The sequence below is a fragment of the Papaver somniferum genome, chromosome 7 (assembly GCF_003573695.1).
Source record: "Papaver somniferum cultivar HN1 chromosome 7, ASM357369v1, whole genome shotgun sequence".
NCBI classification, from domain to species: domain Eukaryota; kingdom Viridiplantae; phylum Streptophyta; class Magnoliopsida; order Ranunculales; family Papaveraceae; genus Papaver; species Papaver somniferum.
Window position 1 is genome coordinate 80,831,675 of NC_039364.1, and position 16,979 is coordinate 80,848,653.

A 16,979-nucleotide genomic window follows, 5' to 3' on the forward strand; every position below is an offset into this window, starting at 1 on the left:
AACACGAGATCATCAACTCATCAATTGAGCAACTACTCTCAATTGAGCAATTTCAATCACTCAGAGCTTATTGCATTCGGAATTCACATGCCAACAATCTTTGATTACCATTGATTCCACACATTTCTTAGCTTCCCTCCTACAGATCAACCCATCCTCTCTTGTGACCGAATTTACTCTGCAACGGTCATTGTCTTGATTTAGGCCGGAGTATTACAGATTGATCTCTCGAATCTAAAGCACCCCCTTTGCAGCGGTGCATCTATGTGAGGTTTAACATTTCGCTCGGTCCGAGGAGTCTCCTCCGTATGGTCGTCTCCTCAATTCCTTAAAAAACAACAAATCATTTTCCCCCATCTACACTTGTTTGGATCATGGATTTTTAAATAAGGCATGATGATTAAGGATGCGACCATTGGCCAAATGGTGTAACGGTTCGCACCCCTTCGTATTACGCTTCACATTAACCAAATAGATTTTGAAACACCAAAAGACGTGAAAATTCCAGCAGGTGTGTTGTATGGGGACACATATTGCATCCATTGGATGTCTATATAAGCATTCAACAAAAAAGAAATCCTAAATACTTCTACATTAAAAAAAATATTTCACCAGTAATAGTAATGGAAATGTTGTCGGATTTAACTCCCGAAATACTACACCTCCTCCCAAGTACAGAAGGTATTTTGGCAAGCAAATGTGTATGCAAAGAGTGGAATTCTGTCCTTGCAGACAAAAGAATTGGACTCCTTTTCGGTTTGACTCAAAAAGTGATAGAAGAAAAAGTTACGCAACTCTTCTACAGAGAACAAATTGAGGAGGAAGATTACTACACGATGATGGGAGATTTCTTCAGATGTTATTTGGAAACAATGGTACCTGGAATATTATCGGATCCTATGATGAAAACATGTCACACCCAATCGTTGGATCTTGTAATGGTCTGGTATGTTTTTATGTTTCACACCACGGCATACAAGATCCTATCTATATTATGAATCCAACAACGGGTGAGCACCTCCATCTGCCACAAATATGCGATCCAACACCAACGCCACAAATTAGTTGGGATCCACGATTCGTCGTAGGGGGTTCTGCTATTGTCAACATACCGGTGAATACAAACTAGTTCGAATTCAAGTGGACGGTAAAGTGGACGTACACACTCTAGGCGACAACAGGGGATGGAGGAACATCAGATATTTTCCTTATACTTTTTGGGATTCAAGTGTGTACGCACATGGTTGTATTTTTTGGATAAATCATTATTTTATGACGATATTCAGATAATATCTTTCAATTTGGACAATGAGACATTCCAGTCACATTCGCCACCCCCGTATCATATTTATGAGAATGGTGGTTTCAGTACTCCAAAACTTGGAATGGTCTTGTCTGGAGTTCGCCTTTTACTTTACAACATTCACGATATTTATGATCTCCGGATTGATTTTTGGGAACCCATTTCGGATAATGATATTCATGCACGGGAACCCGGTGTAGAATGGAATTGGGAACTTAAGAGTAGCATTGTCTTCGAAGAGCCTTCGAATCTATGGTGACCGTATTATAATATTATAGCCTTGGGAAAGAACAACGACGTCCTATTGAAAAACAACCATTGTTTAGCGCGTTATAATGAACTCACCAGAACTTTGACAGAAATTGCGGAGATAAGGTGGGAAAAGGTTAGAGTTATTACTCACATGAGGAGCGCCGTCTCGTTGAGGAATATTGGAGGACAATCGGAAACATGTACTGACGATGACCATGCCACAAACATATTTCGAGTGTAGTGTTTTTGTTTTTGTTTTGATTAGAGTAATGTAGTTTGGTGTTCAATATATATATATACTATATTTTTGAAAGTACTATTTCTCATCTTTGATTTTTTTTTTCGTATCTTGTTTGGACTAAAAGTTGTTTTTGAAATCTGAAGAATCAGAGTTGGTCTTATTTTGGGTAATAATGGTTGGTATTTTATTTAATGGAGTTAATGCTTTTAAACATATTCCCGACTAATTTAGAGGGGGATTTTCTTTTATGGTGGTCAATTTGGTATATATGGAGGCATTTCTGTATTCCAGTTGTATTTATGGTTATAAATTTTGCGAATCTATAGGGAGACTTTTATGTGTTCATTATTGTAGAAAATATGATATCAAAGACTTGATGAAACGAACACAGAACTAAAACTCAAACAAACTTCTCTTGATTGATGTATTTCGACTCATGGATTGATGTATTTCGACTCATGGCTCAACAACCTATTTATATGAGTAACAAACTTGACTCTCAAGAAAAATAACTTTCCAAACATAATCAAACTCTAACAAAGAAACTTCTAGACAATTCTCACGTAAATAAACTCTTAAAACCAGTAATACATGCAACCCAAATAAACTTCTATAAACCGTACCATGTCAACAAGAGTTGTTGATCCATTCACTTCATGTCAATTGTACCAGTTTACTCAACCATATTGGTTTATTCTTCATGTCAATTATACCAGTTGACTCAACCATATTGGTTTATTCTTCATAGTATCTTGGTTTATTCTTCAACAATTATAATAAAATTCGAGAGGGGAAAAGAAAAATATAAAAAGAAGTGAGAATTTGAGATGCAAATGGTATAAGTGATTGATAGACAAATCAATGATGATATTCTTGAAAATGCACACGCATGAAAAAGATTTTGTGACTAATCGGGATTCTTTTTGTAGACGAATTATTGATTTGAAACTGGTATTTGACACCAAAACACAAAACCAGAACATAAATGGGCAAAAAGAGAGATACATAAATTATGGTACCATTAGCCATATTTGTAATGATAAATTCACGTTTTGTATTTTATGGATAGTTCATGTTTTATATTATCAACCAATGTAATTGTAAATATTAAGATGTTGTCGTGACGGGTATTCTAATTCCAGGAGGTCAGCATTAGTGAATTGGTGTCTTTTCATACCTACTTGATGACGTAATGGTTATCCTTTAGATTTTGTTTCCTTTTAAATAAAAATTCAGTTATAGGTTTAAGCTATAACCGCTTATAAGATAAAAGGGGCAAATATGCTTTACTTGCCTTCTCATTAAGGACGCGACCTTTCAAAGATAAAACATGCAAATATGCGTTACTTGTCTGCTCATTAAAGACGCGACCTTTCAAATAATGCCTGCTCATCAAGGACGCAACCATTCGCCAACAGGTGTATTGGATGTCTATATAAGCATTACTCGTATCTGCTTGTAGCATTCTACAATATTAAGAAAATCTTAAATGCTTTAAAAAAAAATTTGATAATCTTTCATCAGTATAATAGTGATGGATATGTTGCCGGAATTAACTACCGAGATACTACAACACCTCTAAATTGCAGAAAGCATTTTAGCAAGCAAATGTGTTTCCAAAGAGTGGAATACTATCCTCGGGGACAAAAGAAATGGACTCCTTTTTGGTGTCACACCAAGAATAGGGAAAGAAGTTACTCAACTATTTTATAGAGAGGAAGATTTCAGCCCGATCGTAACAACCAACAATCACGACGCCCCGAATGATGGAACCCATGAAGATTTGACTAAGTTGCACCCAATAGTTGGATCTTGCAATGGTTTGGTCTGTTTTTATGTTTCACACCACGGCATACAAGATCCCGTATATGTTATGAATCCAGAAACTGGTGAGCACCTACATCTGCCACAACTATGCATCCCAATTATTGCACGAGATCAAGTACTTTCTTGGTATCATGTAATTGGGGGTTTCGGATACTGTCAACGTACCGATGAGTACAAGGTAGTTCAAATTAATATGGATGGTAAAGTTCAAATACACACTCTATGAGACAATAAAGGATGGAGGAACATAGCATGGGAGATTCCTTATATTTTTCGGAGTTCAGGTGTGTACGCACATGGTTGTATTTTTTGGAAGGATTGTTGTCAGTGGGATAGTGGCATAGTTTCTTTCAATTTGGACACTGAGACATTTCATCAACATTCGCGACCCCCGCATCATATTCCTATGAGTGAATTCCCATCAGTTGGGATGGTTATGTTCGGAGTTCGCCTTTTATTTTATTACATCCATGAGGTCTGCTGTGATGAGAGAATTAATCAGCCCCAGATAGATTTCTGGGCACCCATTTCCAAAAAAAAAATATTCATACATGGGCACCTAGCGGGGAATGGAATTGGAATCACAAGATAAGCATTTTCTTGGAAAAGGATGAGGATGAAGGGTGGCCGGCCTATTACCCGATAGCTTTTGGAAAAACAAGGACCTCATATTGTGGCAGAATGGGCGTTTATTGCGTTATAATGCACTCACCAGAACTTGGACGGAAATTTGGGGGACACAACTATGGGAAACAAGCAAGGTTGCAATTATTCCTCATATGAGGAGCGCTGTCTCGTTGAAGAATTTTGGTGGACAATCGGAAACATGTACTCATGATGTCCATGCCACTAACACATTCCTTGGGTTATCTATGTAGCTTCTTTTTTTCTTGTAGTTGTGTTGTTTTTTGTTTTTTTGTATTTGGATTTGGATTTGGATTTTTTTTCCTATGTACAATTTATTCCTTGGGTATGTAGCTTTTTTTTCTCTTGTAGGTGTGTTTTTTTTTTTTTTGGTGTTTGGATTATTTTCTATGTTGAAATGTACAATTTAGTTTGGGTCATTGTTTAACTAGACAACCTTTAGTTTTTTTTCCTTTTTTTGCGTTACACCTAAGGTCCAGCCTTCCGGGCCACCCCAACCCACCTAGGTAATTAGTCGAAAAGTAGAAAAATTATTTGGGTATTTCCTAAGAGATCATGATTTATTTTAGTTTGTTATGTTCGGAATATATATATTAGATTAAAAAGGAAATTAGATAAACATGAAAATATTCATTCCATATCTCATTATACTGCTACAATATCTCATTTTTTAGTAATATGGAAATCGAAATATTCGGTGTAAATACCAAAGAATCGTGATTTAAGATAATAATGGAAAACCTAAAAAATTAGAGTTTTCAAATTACACCAAGCATAGAAAAAAACTAACATAGAGTATTAAGAGGTATTGTTGATATGAAATTGACGAGAGGATCCAAAAACGTCCTAGACTGACGCGACCATTCGCCAACAGGTATATTGGATGTCTATATATATATATATATATGAGCTTTATACTTGTATTTGCTTGTAGCATTCACAATAAGAAAATCCTAAAAGCTTGTAATTTTTGTTTTTTTTGATAATCTTTCATCAGTATAATAGTGATGGATATGTTGCCGGAATTATCTACCGAGATACTTCAGCGCCTCCAAACTACGGAAATCGTTTTAGCAAGCAAATGTGTATGCAAAGAATGAAATACTATCCTCGGGGACAAAAGAATTGGATTCCTTTTTGGTGTCATACCAAGAATGGGGAAAGATAAAGTTACCCAACTCTTTTATAGAGAGGAAGATTTCAGCCCGATCGTAACAGCCAACAAGCATGATGCCCGAATGATGGAACCCATGATGATTGGACTGTGTTGCACCCAATAGTTGGATCTTGCAATGGTCTGGTTTGTTTTTATGTTTCACACCACGACATACAAGATCCTGTATATATTATGAATCCAGAAACTGGTGACCACCTCCATTTGCCACAACTATGCATCCCAATTGCAACAGATCAAGTACTTTCGTGGTATCCACGATACAACGTAATTGGGGGTTTCGGATACTGTCAACGTACCAATGAGTACAAGGTAGTTCGAATTCACATGGATGGTAAAGTCCAAATACACACTTTAGGATACAAGAAGGGATGTAGGAACATAGCATGGGAGATTCCTTATACTTTTTGGAGTTTAGATGTGTACGCACACGGTTGTATTTTTTGGATAGATTGTTGTCAGCAAGATATTGGCATAATATCTTTCAATTTGGACACCGAGACATTCCATCAACATTTGCCACACCCGCATCATATTCCTGGGAGTGAATTTTGGATAAATACTTACCCATCACTTGGGATGGTCATGTTCGGAGTTCGCATTTTATTTTAATACATACATGAGGGAATTGATCGGCCCCGGATAGATTTTTGGGCTCCCGTTTCCAAAGAAAATATTCATACATGGGAACCTAGCGGGGAATGGAATTGGAATTATGAGATAAGCATTTTCTTTAAAGAGGATGAATGGCCGACTCATAACCCGATAGCCTTTATAAATAACAAGGAACTCTTATTTTGGCAGAATAGGTGTTTATTGCGTTACAATACACTCACCAGAACTTGGACGGAAATTTGGGGGGCACTAGCGTGGGAAACAAGGGTTGCAATTATTCCTCACATGAGGAGCGCTGTCTCGTTGAAAAATTTTGGTGGACAATCGGAAACGTGTACTCATGATGTCCATGCCACTAACACATTCCTAGGCTTATCTATGTAGCTTTTTTTCTTGCAGTTGTGTTTTTTTTTTTTTGGTATTTGGATTTTTTCTATGCTGAAATGTACAATTTATTCCTTGGGTTATTTATGTTGCTTTTTTTTCCTTGTATATTTTTGTTTTTGTTTTGGTGTTTGGATTTTTTTTCTATGTTGAAATGTTCAATTTCGTGCATCAACATGAAAGGGTTGCCGCTAAATGTTTGGTCATTATTTAACTAGCTAACATTTGGTTTTTTCCTTTTTTTTGCGTTACACCTATGGTCCAGCCGGCCGGGCCACCCCAACCGACCTAGGTAATTAAATTAAAAAGAAAATTAGATAAATATGAAAATATTCATTCCATATATCTCACGAGATCATAATTTATTTTAGTTTGTTATGTTCTTATGTATATTAGATTAAAAAGGAAATTAGCTAAACATGAAAATATTCATTCCATATCTCCTTATATTGATAGAATATTCGATGTAAATACCAAAGAATAAGTGATTTAAGATAATAATGGAAAACCTAAGAAATTAGGGTTTTCCTTAGAAATATATATAAATTACACCAAGCATAGAAAAAATTAACATAGAGTATTAAGAGGAAAAAATGAGTTCTGCTAAGAGGGACTGTAGAGATGAAACTGAAGAGAGGATCCAAAAATGTCCTCGACTGATGGCTGGTCCTCGTAAATTGAGGATTATCATTACTGTGGACGGAATAACTACTGTTCCTGGTGTTCCTCTCGACGTTGTAATTAGTTTTGTTGTCAGTAGTGTTGACAATGATGATGTTCCTATTTATGCTGATGTTATTCCTGGTGTTCCTCTGGACGTTGTAATCAGTAGCGTTGAGGATGCTGATGTTCCTGGTTATGCTGATGTTCCTACTGTAAATGATGATGCTCCTGCTTCTATTATTGAAATTATTGATGAAGATCGTCCTGATGTTCCGGATATGGCAGATAATCCAAAAGTTAACAAACATGATCTTAACAAGCATGTGGAGCCTGATGAAGCAGAAAATGACAAATCTGAGGATGACAAGGCGCCCAAGCCTGATGGTTGGAGTGATCAGGTTCACCTCAGCATTGCAAGAAAAATTGTTTGAAGATGGGGGATGGTTCATTTGATATTTTTTTTTTGATGATATGGTTTGATTTATCGATTTCATTTTGTGGACGCTTTGAAAGTTGTTTTCGTTTCTTGTTTCGTTTGCTAATTTTGTCATTTAGAAGAAGGTGATGTTTATGAATTATTTTATTATTTAGGTATTGGAATCATGAAATAAATCAGATAATTATTTACAAGTTCATAGAGTTTACAGTTTGCAATATACTCTTGCAAATTTATTTATTTATGAGGTGTGCATTCTTTTGGAAAAATAAATATAATTAGCTGAAAGAACAGAGGAAATGTAGAAAAATACAGTTTTCCCCCCTGTAAACAATAAGAATCAATTTATCACTTTAGGTCTGATATTATTATCTCCTTGCCAATACTTTTAACAAAAATACGAGTTTGAACAAGTAAAGTGCTATTGAAAGTAAAGTACTGCTATACGACGATGTTAATGATAATGATCTTTGCATGGAATTGGATGAGAATGAGGAACCAGACTAATATGACAAAGAACCAGACTCATCTAACAAGTTCTTTGCTTTTTAAACAGGATTTTTGATGACCATTTTGTTTTCAGTGGTGGTTTTTTATTTATTTTTTAAGTACTACACTAGATGGAGGCTTTTTACGCTGATAGATAGGTTGACATTTATGTGATGAATGATTCACGTTGAACTTTATGTTTTCTGGAAATGATGAACATGAAAATGGATGGGTTTAGTTTATTTATCTTTATTATCTTACTGTATGATTAAAATAATATGTTTCCTACATAGGTGCCACTAATAATTCATACGTTTCCTCCCTAAACCAAGAATAATACAGGAGACAACCCAGCTTAAAATTATTAAGGTAAATATTATTCAAAATAGGAAAGTACTTTTTTTCTATAGCCTCTTCTCGAGTTGGTTAGAGTTAGGAAACAAAATTTTGAAAATCTTGGGAAACAATTTTATCATAACTGTCTACGATATATTCTCTCATAAAATAAGGAAACTAACCATATTGGTTACACATCAAAAATTTGGAAACAAAAAAAGAAAAACACCAAAAATCTTTTGTTTGGCGGGTGATGAAAATGGATTTTACTGGACGGGGTGATTTCAAAAGGAAAATCAATTCCCGCCTAATGGTTTGGTTAAATTCCAAAAAGAAAAAGAAAGATGAGTTCGATCTACTTTTTCGGTTTTTATTACTCGATTCATTCTCTCTATGAAATCATAATTCTACTACTATCGTCTCTAATCTTTACAAGGAACCTACCTCTTCAGACTCGATCTTTGTTGTTGGTATTATTTCTACAACCCATTATCGAATGAATATTAAATTGATGTTAGATTTTTTGTTCGATCTCATGGAATCATATGTTAGATCTTATAGGTTTACTAGTTAAAGCATGATTAGGGTTTTTATTCTATCACTTCTTATAGGTTTACTAGTTAAAGCATGAGTAGGGTTTTTATTCTATTACTATCTCTAATCTTTACAAGGAATCTACCTCTTTAAACTCGAACTTTGTTGCTGGTAATATTTCTACAACCCATTATCGAATGAATATTAAATTTATGTTAGATTTTTTGTTTGATCTCATGGAATCAGATGTTAGATCTTATAGGTTTACTTGTTAAAGCATGATTAGGATTTTTATTCGGCTGTATCAAAGAACAAGTCAATGACAATCACGGGTTGTACGATGAGATGTGATTTCATTTTGTTACAACAATAATATTTTAGGCTTAAGTTACATGCATGAACTATTATAAGATTTAGGTAAGGATCTTTCTTTCATGTTACTTAGTTAGGCTTTACTAGTTAGGTTTTACAAAATAAAAAATAATAAAAAACTTAACGATGCTATTTTTTTTCTAGGGTTTTTGTTATTGTTTGGGTTGGATTTTGATTGAGAGTTAATAACTCTACTTTGATCGACGATGTTGTGTCAATCATATTTAAATAAAAGTCTTCTCAAGATTTAATCATTTGAGTCTCTGTTACTTGGCGAGCCTATAACGTCTGTATTTTAAGTTGCCACTTTTAATAATACCATGTTGCTGGTTGGACAATTTGACTATATCTTCAAGCTAAAAATGGATAATCATTATCTGGTGCTTTAGTGCTCTTGGCTTTTGTAACAAAAAGTTATATAAGACCGTTTAATCGGTACCTTTCGCTTTGTGGATAACACAATAATCATGAGGAGATTTTGTGTGTTGCAGTGATGTTTTAGCCTCAAGTTACATGCATCACTAAGTTCATGTTTGTTTTCTTTTCATATAATAGAAAATAGGTGTAACACATGTTGCATATCCTGTTAGGTTTAGCTAATATTTTCCAAAATAAGCTCAAATTCCTAACTGAGATGCACGTACCTACACAGCTTTTGTCATGGCAGAAGATGATGATTACGGCCAATGGAGGGAATCAGATGTTGAGGGGGATTCTGATGAAGAAACGGTGGATTTAGATGAGAGTCATGATGACATTGTACAATCAGATGACGATGATGGTGGATATATGCTCCACACTGCTAGATTTGAAGACTTAACAGGTAATGTGCGAAACCTTGTACTTACTTGTTTCTACTTAAACATCACATGGTTTCATATGTTGCCTCGGTTATTTCCAGAGTCAGAAGATTCTGAAAATGATGATTTGGAGGTGTTAGAAGAAAAAGAATTGGAAAATACTCCAGAAGCAGAAAAGCAGCCACAGCAAGAAGACTCTACAGAAGTGATCATAAAAGAGAGGGGAATGACAAGAATATTGAAGCTGCATAGAGACTTCTCGATAAAATATGCCAAAAGAAGGGATATTGAATTTGACAAAATGTTTCGTCCTATTGATAACCATAGAATTGAATTCAGTAGTTACCTAGGCTATTTGGTCCGTGATATGGTTGGCATAAAACATTTATGTTGGAAGGAAGTCCCTTCAACAACAAAGGAAAATATGTGGGAGAAAATTTTGGTATGCATATGCGGTTACCAATTCGTCGTTTGTTGTCTAACTGTGAGTCTGTGATTAACATACATTAGATGTTATTGCAGCTTCATTATGAGGTGCCCCATGAGCTGAAGCGAGTGGTCATGAAGCGTCTACCTGTTCAGCTGCGGGACTTCAGAAGGAAATTGTACAACAATCATGTAAAACCCTTCCTGGAAATGCCGCACAAACTAAGAACTTTCCCCAAAAAGTACGAAACGGTAATGGACCAAGAGAACTGGGACAATTACCTTAATCATGTACTAAAATCGGCTATATTTAAGGTATGGGATACACATTGCTTTTTCTAGTTTTGTGTTTCGTTCTTATTGTCTATCCCAACATACTAATGAAATTATTTTTATTTCCTCTGCAAGAAAAATTCGGAGAGGGGAAAAAAGGCAATATCACAATCCAAGTTCCCACATCGGACGGGACGAGGAGGATACTCGGGATTAAAACTAAAATTAGTAAGTCTGTTGTCTTATTTATTATACACTGCACAGTAAAACCGGCCATATCAGATACTTCTGTTTTGTATGTCGTGTTGCGTGTTTCATATATGCAGAAACTTAAAACGGTACAGGGATGTGTCTTCTTACACCAATCTGTAATTTTGTCACATTAGATGCTTTGGAATAGGTTTTCTGTTTTACACAGTTAATATCTGTGCGGATGTAAATCCTTACTTGTTTCTGGTAACTACTAGGTCCAAAGCGGAAATGTTGCCGAAGAAGATCTTGAAGACCGGTGCTTCATGTGGGCAAGAGCACGCGAAAACAAAGACGGAATTTTTCCAGACGAGTTTGTCAGGAAGAAGACATCTGAAGTTGTGAGAAAACAAAAACTTTACAGTCCTCATGTTTTTAACCAAAGTAAGTGCACAGTAATTGCGCAAGGTTTAAATCAGAATTTAACACATTATTTGAACAGGAAGAGAAGCAGAAGATGATTCGAGAGGGAACTCTAAAGGTTGGTCATAACGAGGATTCCCTAACAGTTGTGATCGGCCCGGATAAGGGTGGACGTGTCAAGGGGGTTGGATTTGGAGTGACGGCAACCCTTTACTTTCCAAATGGAAGAAAACCAAGACACTCGAAAGAGAACGATGAACTGCGTGAAAAGATGAAAGCTAAGGAGAAAGAATTATAGTCTACTAAAAATGCGTGTCAGAGATTGACAGATAACTTGTTATCTCAAGGAGTCGACAATGCGAAAATTGTGGGAAACAGTATCAGCAAGTCTGGAGGAGAGGTAAGTGAACCGCGTTTTGATTAGATTGTGTAATTTTTTGAAAAAATTGGCAGACAGTATCTGATTTTTTTCAAGCAATATGTTCAACTACAGTCACAGGATACATGACCTATCAACGCCTCCAATCGATCTAAGAATAACATAGGTCCAGAATCAGTTAAGCAACTTCAAAAAAAACATGGGAAATCCGGTCCGCAGAAGTCATCTGAAAGCACCAAAGGGTCCGCGAAGCGAGTCTCTCCTTGTACTAAAACGCCGACCGTTTCTACTGAATCCCAGTCGTCTTTAGTATCAAAAAAGAAGTCTTCGTCTCCTTCATCCACTGGGGAATCTCAGAATGTGCCATCTGAAAAAGTTACCATTGATATATGGTTTTCCAACGCTTTTAAATTTTGAATCTTCCATTTACTATCTCTCATGCGCCTTGTGTTTCTACAGGGCACAAGATGCAAACTTTGGTTTGGAGAAAAGGACAACATTGTTGCCATTGGTAGAGCTTACTCTTCAAAGAAGGTATCTTATAAAATGAAGTCAGGAATGACGGGTGAGGTTACATGTTATAGCGTCATGGTTAATGAAGTACTAAATGAAACCATCAAATTACCCTTTGGCACATCTTCTGGGATAAAAACTTTAAAAGATGTTGGTGATGCTGAAATTTGTTGGCCATCAAATCAAACCATCTTGGATCAAAAGGTTGGTTGCTATGCTTGTTTGCTTTATTAAATCATTGGATATGTTTTTACACAAACCAGTTTTATATATATATATATATATATATATATATATATATATATATATATATATATATATATATATATATATATCTTGTTTGATATAAGAGACGAATATGTTACCAGCTATATGAATCACGGACGTTAGTGTATATTTTAGAGAACCTTATAGAACGAGATATGTGGTTAGCTATTTGATTGTGAGTCAGTTGTGCATTTTGCTTAAATGGTTTCACTGCAAAAACAAGGTACAACTTTCATTTCAATTTTCTGATGCAGGTAAGTCAACCAAAACATTCTGAGGCTGTGAAATCACCGGATCTACTCAACGGAAGCCAATCTCGTATCGCAATATCTGAAAAAGTTCTGAAGGTATGTGTTTTAAACCAGTTACATGATCTTAAGACCATATGAGTCTGAAATATGCTATCAACTACTATATGAATCACGGATGCTAGGGTGTATTTTGGAGAACCTTGTATATTTGTTACCTATTCATCCGTGTCTTCGCATTCACGGTGTAATTTGGCATATTTGTCACCCAAATATGGAATATTACTCTACTGCTGCAGGTAAGTCAACAAAATTCGGGGAAACATACTCTGGATGTGACATCAAAAGATACACCTAGTCGGAGCCAATCTGAGATCACGACAAATAAAGCAGTTTCTCCGGTATCTGTTTTATTTTTACATGCATTTTAAATCTCAATTTGTTTTGAAGTTTTCGCTTGAAGATGTTCATATGCCATATATTTCCGCAGGGTAGAAGGTGAAACCTTTTTGACGAGCTGTCTAAGGCAAACGTCCTTGCTAGAGGTAGAGCTTTTCTGTTAACAGGAAAACAACAATTACATGGAAAGGATGGGTTGGAGGTTGATTGCCACAAAATCCTGATTGATGAAGTAATAAAACCGAATTTCTGTCTACCCGTACGATTTGTTGGTATGGAAACATTAGGGCAAACTTTTGGAAAAGCGATTCCTTGGCCAAAGTATGGTGTTCAGTTTACCGAGCCTGCTAAGAAGGTTAGTTGCTTGGCTTGTTTGATATGTAAGTCGAATATACATAATCCAGTCTATCAATTATATGAATCACCGATCCAAGTGTAAATAAGAGAACCTAGAAAAATAGAAACATGTGTTACTTTCAAAAGTAACTAATAACTCTTTTAATCTTATGCAGAACCCTACCAGTAATTCACAACCAAATACTTCTCTGCTGAAGTCTCCTTCACGTAGCAACCCTTCTGATGGATCTAAGAAGCAGTCTCCTAATCTTATGCAGAACTCTACCAGTAATTCCCAACCAAATCCTTCAATATCTCTAGAGAAGTCGTGCACATCTACGGCAGAACATCTGGATAAGACATCTAATGGAGTATGTTTTTTTTGATTTTTTTTTCTTCGTAAATCTATATTGCTAATTCTAGCATCTTCTTTTTATATGATGTTCATATGCCGTATCTCCGCAGAAAGCAAAATAAGACTTTTGGAATGGATCTAGGGGAAACGTCGTTGCTAGAGGCAGTATTTTACCTATGGTGCCTAACCAGAAAATACGTCGACAAGATCTTCCTAATAACTGTTATGCTGTCAATATTCAGGAGGTTATAGTTCCATCGTTCGTGTTAACCGAACCAAGTGGTGAGTTTAAGTTATTAGGGGAAGCTAAAGATGGTTTTGTGGCATGGTCGAAAGATAATTGTTCCATCTCTGATGACAAGGTTAGTTTCTTAGCTCTTTTGCTTTGTTAATCAAGTATATAAATAATTTTACATAAATCCTGTATTCAGTTTGATTAAAGAATAAGTACGAGATAGAAATATATTAACACCTAAAGGGAACATGAATGCCAGTGTAAATTTGAAAAATGATATTTGGTTAGGGATTTTATTATGGGCGTCAGCTGTGAAAAATGCCGCGGCCTTCAGTGAAGTTGGCTTTATTACATTGTTGGAAAAATGACTTTTGTCTGTCTCTTGTTGAGAATTCACATGACAGACGAATTCCCCTTGGATTTAGAATATATATATATATATATAATACATTTAATCTCTTGTTGCAGGAAACTCCACAGCATGGAAAACCTCATGAGAAACCAGAACAAGTTTTAGATTCTGAGAAGAAATTGGACAGTGAAAAACTGAATGAGGAGCACCTAGCAGTCAATCCACATTCGGGGAGTCATGCAGCCTCTGAAAAGATTTCTCAGAAGACTAAAAAGGCGCAGAGAAGGTTATATGTACCAACTGTGCAGAAGGCATTGCAACTTTCAGCTGCGCACCAGAGGAAGACAAGGTTTGGCACGTCGAGAATGTCACAACCTGATCCATTGCATGCAGAGACACCACCATCAAAAAAGTTGAAGAAAAACTGATGATTTTTGGATAAATGCTCATCTAACAAGTTCTTTGCTTTTTTAAACGGGGTTTTTGATGTGTGAACTTTTAGTTTACGTATTTTTTAAGTACTGCACTAGATGCATGTTTTTTACGCTGATAGATAGGTTGACATTTATGTGATGAATGATTCACGCTGAATTTTTATGTTTTCTGGAAATGATGAACATGAAAATGGATAGGTTTAGTTTATTCATCTTTAATGGCTTATTGTATGATTGATTACCAATCCAGATGAACCATGGGTTGTTATTATGAAGGAAAAATATTTTCATGTTGTTAATCCTTTAACTGATATTGTGAACAAACAGGGGTCTTGGATTTGGCAAGGCATATGCACAGGTTTGAATATAATTAAAAGACACTACATATGGCAGATAGGCGATGGTACTTCTGTGCAAATTTGGAAAGATACTTGGATTCCAAATATGCACAGACCTCCAGATAGTCATTTTAGCTCTTTTAATATGAAAACTGTGAATCAGCTCATTGACCAAGACTCTAAGTCTTGGAATTCTGATATTTTGAATGTTTTTTTTGATGAAGATACTGTTAAAAGGATTACTGACATAAGAATTCCTATTGCAGGTAAAGATAAGTTGAGATGGGAGCCTTCCAGCAATGGAATATTTACTATAAAATCTGCTTACAATGCCATCTTGAATGAAAACTTAGCTACTAAGCCAACTAAGAACAACTTAGACATCTGCTGGAAATCCTTTTGGAGATATAAGCTACCTCCCAGAATTCAGTATTTTATACGGAAATTCCTACATGGTTGCATTACTACTAAACATAGACTTGCTAGGTTCACTAAACATAAAGATAGTAGATGTGCTATTTGTAATGGTAACCCTGAAACTATTCAACATCTGTTCTTTGATTGTCATCATGTCAGACATATATGGGATTCAGTAGACTCTATATTATCTACTATCCTCCAGGGTCTAGACTTACAAAATTGGATAAGTGGTTTCTTTCTTAAGGCAAACAATGGTATGCCCAAGGATTTTAGTCTGTATGAGAGTGCAGTTTCATTTTGTGGCTAACCTAGAAGGCTAGATGTGATACAGTTTTTGAAAACAAGCCATTTAACAGTAACATTGTTATAAACAATATTGTCAGGCAGATTGAGGACTGGAAAAGGGCTAAAAGTATGCAAACTAGTAGCAACAGTGCTTTGAGAATAATTAATAAGAACTGGAAGGCTCCTATAGATGATATATACAAATTGAATTTTGATGCTTCCTATATTGATAAAACTGTATTATCAGGATGGGGACTGATTTGTAGAGATTCTGCAGGAAACAACCATGGACTGCGAGGAGGTGCATCTCTAGCCATTGATCCAGAGAAAGCTGAAGCGCATTCTCTCCTAGAAGCAGTACAATGGGCTCACAGTAATGGATGGCGAAAAATTCACTTGGAAGGGGATTGTCAGAATGTTATAGCAGCTGTGAATGGGAAGGCTACAACAGTTAAATGGACAACATATAATTTAATCCATGATGCATTAGTTATATTAAGTTATTTTGATTCTTGGGTTTGCACTTATGCCCATAGGGATGCAAATCATATTGCACACTCTATAGCAAAGTATGCAAGAACTCAAACAATTTGCTTTTGTTGGTTTAATAATCTGTCTGTATGGATCAATCTTCTGATTCAACAGGATAAAAACAATATGTAAGCTTGCTTATCAATATATTTATTCTTTCATATAAAAAAAATACTGTATGATTAGAAGAATACGTTTCCTACATAGGTGCAACTAATAATTCATACGTTTCCTCCCTAAACCAAGAATAATACATGATACAACCCAGGTTAAAAATTTTAAGGAAAATATTATTCGAAATAGGAAAGTAATTTTTTTCTATGGCCTTTTCTCGAGTTGGTTAGAGATAGGAAACTAAATTTCGAAAATTTTGGGAAACAATTTTATCATAACTGTCTACGATATATTCTCTCATAAAATAAAGGAAACTAACCATATTGGTCACACATCAAAAATTTGGAAATAAAAAAAGAAAAACACCAAAAATCTTTTGTTTGGCGTGCGA